Genomic DNA, 10,817 nt, shown 5'->3' with positions numbered 1-10,817 from the left:
TTCCTGATCAAACCTGTATTAATTCAGAAGCTTCTAGATTATTGAATATCAAGCTTGTCCAACCCACGGCCCACAGGCCACATGCTGCTAAGGGTGGTTTTGAATGTGGCCAAACACAAATTCGTAAACTTTCTTAAAACATTATGGATGTTTTTTGCAATTTTTTTTTTTTTTAGCTCATCAGCTATTGTTAGTGTTGCTGTGTTTTACGTGTGGCCCAAGACAATTCTTCTTCCAGTGTGGACCAGGGAAGTAAAAAGGCTGGACACGCCTGCTGTATTTATATATATATATAATATATATATATTATATACATATATAGTGGGTGCTTAATGCCTGTATCCCTTCTCTGGAGACTGAAGGAAGCAGTAGGATAACCTGGAGAGAATTCTAGGAGTAGCAGATATGGGTTCTTCCACTGGCCCAGAACTTGTCATGTGATCTTAGGCAAATGCCTTAAAATCTCTGGGCCTACTTTCCAAGATTGCACAGTGAAAAATTACATCTGAGTCTCTTAAGAACTGACTCGTCTCTAAAACTCTAGGAATATCTCATCATACTATAGCCCAGAAAATTGTTTAGCATTCATTTTCGAATCCTATATCTAGAAACATGCTTGAGGCCCCTTTATGTGTTGAGTCAATATTTGCCTAGGAGAAGTTCTACAGTAATATTTTAGAGGGATAGTGACTTATCTGGAAATGTAGAACTCTTCAGTGTTTCATCACATTGCTGTTGTCTTTCACGATACTGTTTCTTCTTCTTACTTTGACTCTTGAACATTAAAATGTTGTTAAAGATTGTGTCAGCCATGAGGCCACATTGTGAAGCAGAGTTGAGTTTGCCTGCATGAGAATGGGTTAATGTCACCCCTCTATAGTGGGTTGTTTTAATCTCTCCACAATTTACAAATAAATTTTGTATTTTACCTAAGCTAGTAGAAAGTAACCATTTTTAACCAGTAATGGGAGACGAAAGTATACGCATGTATGTTTATGCACATATGCAAATATGTATGTATATATAAAGGCCATGCTAATTATCATCACAAGTTAAAATACCATATTCCACCTCAATAATGCTTTAAAAATATTAGGCAAAACATAATATTTATTTAAAAAAAGCTTTAATGGGAAAAAGTTCTAAAACCACAAGATACATTCAAGACTTTACATACTTTTCTTAAATCTCTCCTACCTATCTCTTTTCAGACTTCAGTAAACCAGCTCCTTTTTTTTGTGTGTGTGTGTGTTTGAGACAGAGTTTTGCTCTTGTTGCCCAGTCTGGATGGAGTGCAATGGCACGATCTCGGCTCACTGCAACCACCACCTCCCGGGTTCAGGCAGTTCTCCTGCCTCAGACTCCTGAGTAGCTGGGATTACAGGCATGCGCCATCAAGCGCGGAAAATTTTGTATTTTTTTTTTTAGTAGACTTGGCCAGGTTGGTCTCGAACTCCCAACCTCAGGTGATCCATCTGCCTCGGCCTCCCAAAGTGCTGGGATTATAGATGTGAGCCACCGCGCCCAGCCGTAAGCCAGCTTTTCTTTTACTGGCCTTATAACTTGAAAAATGATTTTGGCTTAAGTTTTCTGGGAGCTTCTGTCCTGAGAAGTTTCCGTACAGTCTCAATATCATGATGACAGTCTCGCATTGAAGAAGACTGCTCTAAGCAAGTCTCGATTCAGAGAATTAGGGATTCTCCTTCCCCAATTCCACACAACACCAGATGTTTTTCAGGGGTGTGTGTGTGTGTGTGTGTGTGTGCGTGCGTTTTCCGTCTCTTGTTTTAGCTTAACCAAACAAAAGCAGCAATGCCAACTATTTACTTACCATTCCAACATACCTAAGTATGGTACAATAAAAATATTTTAACGTGTTTTATCACAGTAGCTCTAATACCAATCTTCAAGTTATATTCAGCATCGGCCACAAGTCACATTTGTTTTTGATATAGGTTGAATTTACTCATGTGCCTATGAAATGGAATCATTTTTAGCATTTATAGTGTATCATTTACCTGCTGTACAAGTATTTTTGCAGCTTTTTGTATGTGCCAGCTACTTTTCTGAGCACTGGGTATTCAAAAAGCAAAACCAAAACCAAATATAAATATATTGTGCTAAAGGTTGTCACAAGTCAGTTATGCAGTAGAAGTAACCCGACTCCCTGAGGCTCACTTTGCAAGTGCTAAAATTGTCACACAGTTCCCCGTTATGTCTGAACCAATCCCAGTCCTTGTGACTAGGGCAGCTGGTCAAATCATATATTCACTGCTATACAGTATTAGAAATGCATCTGTCTTTGGTAAAGACTAGCCGATCATTCTTGTGCCATTGGATATCACCCCCATGCTTGTTGTCCTGAACAGTGTCCTAATGGAACAGCAAGACTGTGCCCTTCCCCTTCTGACAGATGTCATCCAAACAAATAAAGAAGTTGCCTTCGAAGACCTGGATGTGGCCATTCTCTTGGGCTCTGTGCCAAGAGAGGAAAGATTTACTGAAAATGTAAAAATCTTCAAATGGCAGGGTGCAGCCTTGGACAAATATGACAAGAAGTTCGTTAAGGTTATTGTTATGGGAAACCCAGCCAATATCAACTGCCTGACTGCCTCCAAGTTGGCTCCATCCATCTTCAATGAGAACTTCAGTTGCTTGACTTGTTTGGATCATAACCAAACTCAAGTTCAAATTACTCTTAAACTTGGTGTGACTGCTGACAATGTAAAGAATATTACATATCTGGGGAAACCATTCCTTGAGTCAGTATCCAGATGTCAACCAAGCCAAGGTGAAATTGCAAGGAAAGGAAGTTGTTTATGAAGCTCTGAAACATGACAGCTGGCCCCAGGGAGAATTCATGGCTGTGCAGCAACATGGTGCTGCTGTCATCAAGGCTCAAAAACCATCCAGGGCAATGTCCACTACAAAAGCCATCTCCAACCACCTCAGAGACATCTGGCTTGGAACCCCATAGGGAGAGTCTGTGTCCACTGGGGTTATCTCTGATAGTCACTCCTATGGTAATTCCCAGTCATTGTTCTACTCATTCTCTGTTGTATTCAAGAAGACCTGGAAATTTGTTGAAGCTCTCTCCATTAATGATTCCTCATGTAAGAAGATGGATCTTACTGCAAAGGAACTGGCAGGGAAGAAAAAGAAACTGCTTTAGAATTGCTTTCCTCTGTCTGACTATAAATCATTTTGATGTTGCTAAATGCCCTAAAGCTGAAGAATCTAAATGCCGTCTTTGACACTAGTACTAAATAATAATACTGCTATGTGTAAATTACTGGTGAAAAACAACGTTTTGAAGATTATGTGCTTCTCAGTACAGACTTGTGAGTGACACTTTATTATCACGCCGTTAATCCTGCATTCTAAATAAAAATATATATTCAAATAAAAAACAATAAAGGCAGTCACAGGTTCCACTCTCTCTGATAGACACCCATTCCATCGAGATTTTGCTTCTTCTCATTTCCTTCAGAAATGGATCCTAAAATGTATAGAATCCAAGCAATGTGTGAGGTTCTATCCACATCTTCTTACCAGGCCAAGCTACTTTAAAAATATGCAAACAGTGTTTGTGTGTGCATAAGTAAGATCAAAATTTATCACCATGATTCCAATGTGCAAAAAAATGAAAGATTTTCTTTAATTGACCTTATCTTGCTCTTGTTTTCTAAAATGCTTTATTTTTGTCAACTGAAAAGTAACAAATTTTTTTAACACACTGTGCAGAGTTAACATGGCAGGCCTGAGATTGCTAACTTTAGAAAGCCCTGCTTGCGAGGTTGGCCCTTGGCTGGTGTCCAGGAATTTGGATTTGGGGACGGTTCCCACCATTCCCAGAACTGATAAGAAGGATTCACTGTGCCTAAACTGTACAAACAATATGGTTTCTGCCAAACAACCTCTTTCCTTCTGGGGGTCTGGAATTTGGGTATGTGCCAGGCAGCAGTGCCTAGTGACCAGCCCCCAATAAAAACCATAGGTCCTAAGCCTGTAATGAGCTTCCCTGGTAAACAACACTTCAGACCTGAGGTCACAACTCACTGCTGGAGGAATTAAGTGTGTCCTGTGTCATTCTGGTGGGAAAGGATCCTTGGAAGCTTGTGTCTGACTTCCCTGGACTTTGCCCCATGCATCTTTTCCCTTTGCTGTTTGTGCCTGGCATCCTCCTGCTGTAATAAATCTTAGCCATGAGTATGGCTCTATGTTGAGTCCTGTGAGTCCCCCTGGTAAATCCCTGAACCTGGAGGTGATCTTGGGAGCCCTGGACACATATTATTGAGGTGTCCTGTGTGCCAAGCACTTTTCTAGGAGCTGAGGGTATAGCAATGAGCAAAAAACTAAAGTCCCTGCCCCATGGATTTTACATGCCTGGGGGGTGAGAGGGTGGAGGAGGAGAGGACGGAGACAGGCCATATGAAATAGACAAGTAAATTGTGTAATATGCCTGACAATGAGAAGTGCTATGGAGGAAAATAAAGCTGGAAAGCAGGTAGGAAATGTTGGATTTGAGGCCTGCCACTTTAAATAGAGCAGTTATAGAAGGCTTTGAGTTAAGATCAGTAGGAGAAGGGGTAGGAATATCTGGGGACAAGGCTTTCTAAGCAAAGGGAACAGCTGGTGCTACAAGCCCTGAGCTGCAAGCATGTTCAGTTCAGGGACAGCAAGGAGGCCAGTGTGGCTGCAGGGCAGGGAGCCACAGGCCAGAGAGGTAGAAATATGAGACCCAAGAATACAGACGGCTGGATCAGATAGGCCATTGCCAGCTTTCTGGCTTTTATTCTGAGTGACGCAGGAAGTCATTAGAGAGCTGTGAGCAGAGAAGTGACATTAAAAAGATTTGTTTTTAAAAGTATCACGGTGGCTATTGGTGAATACATTATAGAGTGGCAAAAACAGAAATAGGAAGGACAGACAGGAGATTCTTGTAATAACCTGGGACTCATGGGTGAACTAGATACATGATGGGGGATAAAAGAGGGGAGTCAATAATGATTCCAGGGCTTTGAGCCTGAGCACTTGATGAAGTTGCTGTTTACTTTGGAGAAACTGAGGAAGCAGCAGTTTTGAACAGGGAGAGGAAGACAGAAATCGGTTTTGGATTTTTTTTTTTTTTTTTTTTTTTTTAAGAGATGCAGTCTCATGCTGTCACCCTGGTGGAGTGCTGTTGTGTCCAGAATCAGTGGGTTCTTGGGTCTCACTGACTTCAAAAATGAAGCCACAGACCCTCACAGATGAGTGTTACAGCTGTTAAGGTGGTGCATACTGGAGTTAGTCATTCTTTCCGATGTTCAGATGTTTGTGGTCTCGCTGGCTCAAGAGAAACCGCAGACCTTCTCAGTGAATGTTGTAGCTTAAAGGCGGCGCATCTGGAGTTGTTTGCTCCTGCCGGTGGGCTACTGATCACGCTGGCTTCAGGAGTGAAGCTACAGGCCTTACACAACAAGCGTTACACCTTATAAAAGCAGCATGGGCCCAAAAGTTGACCAGTGGGAAGACTTATTGAAAAGCGCAAAAGAACAAAGCTTTTAACGGGCGGAATAGGACCCAACCATGTTGCCGCTGCTGGCACGGGCAGCCTGCTTTTATTCTCTTGTCTGGCCCCACCCACATCCTGCTGATTGGTAGAGCCAAGTGGTCTGTTCTGGCAGGGTGCTGATTGGTGCGTTTACCATCCCTGAGCTAGACATAAAAGTCCTCCACGTCCCCATCGGATCAGTTAGATACAGAGTATCCAAACAAAGGTTCTCCAAGGCCCCACCAGAGCAGCCAGATACAGGGTGTTGATTGGTGCATCCACAAACCTCCAGCTAGACACGGGGCTGATTGGTGTGTTTACGATCCCTGAGCTAGACATAAAGGTTCTCCAAGGCCCCACCACAGCAGCTAGATACAGAGTGTCGATTGGTGCATTCACAGACCCTGAGCTAGACACAGGGTGCTGATTGGTGTATTTACAATCCCTGAGCTAGACATAAAGGTTCTCCATGTCTCCACCAGATTGAGGAACCCAGCTGGCTTCACCCAGTGGATCCCGCACCGGGGCTGCAGGTGGTGCTGCCTGCCAGTCTCGCGCTATGCGCTTCCACTCCTCAGCCCTTGGGTGGTCAGTGGGTCTGGGCGCCGTGGAGCAGGGGGTAGCGCTCGTCGGAGAGGCTCCGGCTGCACAGGATCCTATGGAGGGAGTGGGAGGCTCAGGAATGGCGGGCTGCAGGTCCTGAGCCCTGCCCCTTGGGAAGGCAGCTAAGGCCCGGGGATTAATCGAGCGCAGCGCCAGTGGGCTGGCACTGCTGGGGGACCCAGTACACCCTCCGCAGCCGCTGGCCCGGGTGCTAAGCCCCTCATTGCCCGGGGCGGGCAGGGCCTGCCGGCTGCTCCAAGTGAGGGGCCTGCCAAGACCACGCCCACCGGGAACTCCAGCTGGCCCGCAAGCGCCTCGCGCAGCCCCGGTTCCTGCTCGTGCCTCTCCCTCCACACCTCCCTGCAAGCTGAGGGAGCCAGCTCCCACCTTGGCAAGCCCAGAAATGGGCTCCCACAGTGCAGTGGCGGGCCGAAGGGCTCCTCAAGTGCTGCCAAAGTGGGAGCCCAGGCAGAGGCGGCGCTGAGAGCAAGCGAGGGCCGTGAGGACTGCCAGCACACTGTCACCTGTCACTGTGGCACAATCTTGGTTTATTGCAGCCTCAAACACTTGGACTCAAGCAATCCTCCCACCTGAGCCTCACAAGTATCTGGGACTACATGCACGCACCACCACACCTCGCTAATTTTTGTATTTTTTGTAGAGACGAGGTCTCCTTATGTTGCCCAGGCTGGACTCGAACTACTGGGCTCAAGCAATCTTCCTGCCTCAGCCTTCCAAAGTGCTAGGATTATAGGCATGAGCCACTGCTCCCAGCATGGAAATTTGGATTTTAGATGTGTTAAGTTTGAGATGCTTAACAGTTTAGTAAAACCATACAGTTGATATTTCTATTTTGCAGATGAGGAAACTGAGGCACAGAGAGGTTAAATGATTTGCTCAGGGCCACACATCTGAGGTTTTACATCCCTAGTCTGGTTCCAGCATGTATTCTCTCAACCCCTCCACTACACTGGACTTGCAATCTTCTAAGCTAAAATGACTTCCCATGATGCAATAATAGTTATACATTAATTAATGTATTAATAACAAATTAATTAATATTTAATAATTAATAACAATTAATTTTGTTATATAAAATATGTACTAAATATATATTAATTAAATATATATTATTTAAATATATATTAATTAATTAATTAAAATTTTGTTAATAACAAAGTTAATAACAAATATGTAAATGTTATTCAAATAAGATTAATACAATATAATAAATAAATATTTATTTGTAAATATTATTATTATTATTTTGAGACAGAGTTTCACTCATTGTTGCTCAGGCTGGAGTGCAATGGCATGATCTCAGCTCACTGCAACCTCCACCTCCTGAGTTCAAGCAATTCTCCTGCCTCAGCCTCCCAAGTAGCTGGGATTACAGGCATGCACCACCATGCCCAGCTAATATTTGTATTTTTAGTGGAGACAGGGTTTCTCCATGTTGGTCAGGCTGGTCTCGAACTCCCGACCTCAGGTGATCCACCCACCTCAGCCTCCCAAAGTGCTGGGATTACAGGTGTGAGCCACCGCACCCAGCCTGTAAATATTATTTATTTGCAGTTTGTTAGCATATGGATGGCTACTAAGTAATCAATAAAGTCCAGTTTTCCCCAGGAAGCTCTCTATTGAGAACAGAAGGTTCAAGACCATGCATTGCCATTCGATATTGTTTTACTGCCTATAATTAATGAACGCCAACCTAATAATACAATAAAGAGAACAGAGGAAAGAAAAAAGGGAAAAAATATTGCTTAAAACCCTAGGAAGACTCACACACTATAAGAGTACATATGCATAAGGTTATTCTTTGCAGTGTTATCTGTAATTGCAAAGTATGGGAAATGCCCTAAATGCCTGAACAGAAAAGTTGTCAAACTATAGTATGTCCACACAATGGAGAATAATGCAACTGTAAAAAAGAGAATGAAGTGACCCGCATGAACTGATAGTGATTTCCAAGATATATTGTTTAGTTTTTCTAAAAAAAGCAAAGTCCAAAACAATGACCTATAGTATGCTACTTTTCGTGTAGGAAAGAAGGGAATTTATATATATATATGTGAATATACTTACTTTTCCACAAAGGTATACCAAGCATGAAAGATATTGGTTACCCACCAGAACAGTATGAAAGAAATGAGGGGCACCATCACTTTTCTGAGTATATGTTTTTATATAATTTTGATATTTGATCCATGTAAATGTTTTACATACTTTCAAAATAATAATAACAATAAAATCAACAGGGGGAAAGCCCTAAAATGGAAAGTACCAGAAACAAACCTTGTGCATTTCACATGAATAACAAACCACACTGGGGGAGAAGAGGAAAGAAGGATTCAACCCAAGGGACCTTTGAACACAGTGTTTCAATTATATACTCTCAGACTAAAGGCAAAAAGAACTCTAAACAAATATTGAGTTCTAGTTAATAGGTCTTTTGCAGTGGAATAACTGAGCAATTCTAAAACTGTTTTCAGTGAGTTTTAGGATTTAACCTAGATTAACAATGGGTGCCAGATCTCACTATCAGAAATGGAAGCTACAGGCCGGGCACGGTGGCTCACACTTGTAATCCCATCACTTTGGGAGGCCAAGGTAGGCAGATCACTTGAGACCAGGAGTTTGAAACCAGTCTTGCCAACACGGTGAAGCCCTGTCTTTATTAAAAATACCACTGGAATGCCACTGCACTCCAGCCTGGGTAACGGAGTGAGACTCCGTCAAAAAAAAAAAAAAAAAAAGAGAGAGAAAAAAAGAAAGGCTACCTATAAATATGGAAAAGTAAAATTATAGAACGAACCTTGTGATGTTGAACTGAAATTGGAAATATCACTATAAACTTCTGTTTCTTGTTTGTTTGTTTGTTTGTTTGTTTGTTTTTGATGGTGTCTTGCTCTGTCTCCCAGGCTGGAGTGCAGTGGTGCGATCTTGGCTCACTGCAACCTCCACCTCCCGGGTTCAAGCAATTCCCCTGCCTTGGCTTCCCGAGTAGCTGGGATTACAGGCACATGCCACCACATCCAGCTAATTTTTTTGTATTTTTAGTACAGAAGGGTTTTCACCATGTTGGCCAGTCTGGTCTCAAACTCCTGACCTCAGGCAACCCACCCGCCTCAGCCTCCCAAAGTGCTGGGATTACAGGTGTGAGCCACTGCACCCGGCCAAACTCCTGGTTTTTAAGACAGATAGATAGGTTCATGGATGGATGGACGGATGGATGGATGGATGGATGGATGGATGGATGGATGGATGGATGGCAGATATTGATAGAGATAAGCATGTGTGTGGATGTGTCATGAGTAATCCCTGCTGCCCAGTCTTTTCATGATTGAAGGATTTATTACCAAAAATGCTGGAAACATTGTTGACTAACAGGTCTCAGCTGCCAGCCCTTTTTGGAATTGCTTTAGCTAAAGAGAGCCACCTTGCCTGACTTCATGAACCCTTCCTGGGGAGGCTCATATTCAATGACTGATTGACTCAGGGGTATGAAGGCCTGAATCCCTCATCCCAAGTCAGAAGAACTCTAAAGGAACATCCAGCATCAGAGCTCCCATGGGGTCACCTGAGGTCTTTGTGGAGACTGCATCACAGCCTATCTTCTCCCTGTGCCCAATCCTGCTTCCTTCCCTTGCATTCCATAGTAGTTCATCCCTAGAGCGCTCCCTGACAAACGTTTTGCTCACTAATTTCTGTCTGCGTTCAGTTCTCAGGGAACTCTTCCTGTAAACTGCATGTGTGAGTACACACACACACACACACACACACACACTCTCTCTCACATCCTAGCTCTCTGCTGAAAGGGCCTAGAAGCAATGACACTCCTGTAGCAATGAGTACTCCTAGTGCTCAAATATTAGTTTCTAAACATTATTCCCAATTAGCAGCATGTGGTGGCACACACCTGTGGTCACAGCCACTCGGAGGGCTGAGGTGGTAGAACCACTTGAGCCTGAGAGGTTGAGGCTGCAGTGGGCCGAGATCACATGGCTGCAGTCCAGCCTGGGCAACAGGGTGAGAGACCCTGTCTCGAAAACAAAACAAAACAGCAATTATTCTCCGCTAAAAGGAACAAGGGGTTCTTGGAGAAATGGCTGATTCCAGAGTTGGAAAAGAGAAAATGAAAAACGATCCTGAAACATCTTGAACCAGAAAGTAAAGAAGTGTTCAAAGAAGGATGGGGCCGTCTCAAAAGAACACGGGAAATAGCTTGAAGGGTTCTCACTGGCCAAATCTTGTGCAATTTGAGCATCAAAATAATGACAGTAACAAATTATAGCTCACCGAATAAAATAAGAATCCATGAGTCTATACTGTGATAAGTAAATAAATGAATAAATAAACAAATAAATCAATGAGAAGGAAAAGCTCTTCACTGTAGTAGAACACCAGCAAAAAATCTAGAAGAAATGAAGTGATAGTCACCACTTGACAAACCTCATCGTCATGGTTGACTTGGATAAGAATTATCAATGGATGTTAAAACCTATTGGGTGAGAGTTTTGGTGAGGAATGGAATATAATCTATACTACGTAATCTCAAAGTATCTCCCCACAAAGTACTTATCAGTTACAAGGGGTGAGGGGAAATGCAGAGGGGAATAATATCCTTACTGCAGGGAAACTGGGTAGACTGCATCCTAACAGTGATCAAAGTTAACAT

The 10,817-nt window shown here is 43.1% G+C and overlaps 1 pseudogene; it reads left to right on the top strand.

Annotated features, from left to right (window-relative positions):
- Positions 1 to 2,214: 2,214 nt before the first annotated feature.
- LOC129473424 (malate dehydrogenase, cytoplasmic-like) lies at positions 2,215 to 3,254 on the top strand (annotated as a pseudogene).
- Positions 3,255 to 10,817: the final 7,563 nt, after the last annotated feature.

The sequence above is a fragment of the Symphalangus syndactylus genome, chromosome 23 (genome assembly GCF_028878055.3).
Source record: "Symphalangus syndactylus isolate Jambi chromosome 23, NHGRI_mSymSyn1-v2.1_pri, whole genome shotgun sequence".
NCBI lineage: Eukaryota > Metazoa > Chordata > Mammalia > Primates > Hylobatidae > Symphalangus > Symphalangus syndactylus.
This window is presented reverse-complemented; position numbering and strand designations above follow the sequence as displayed.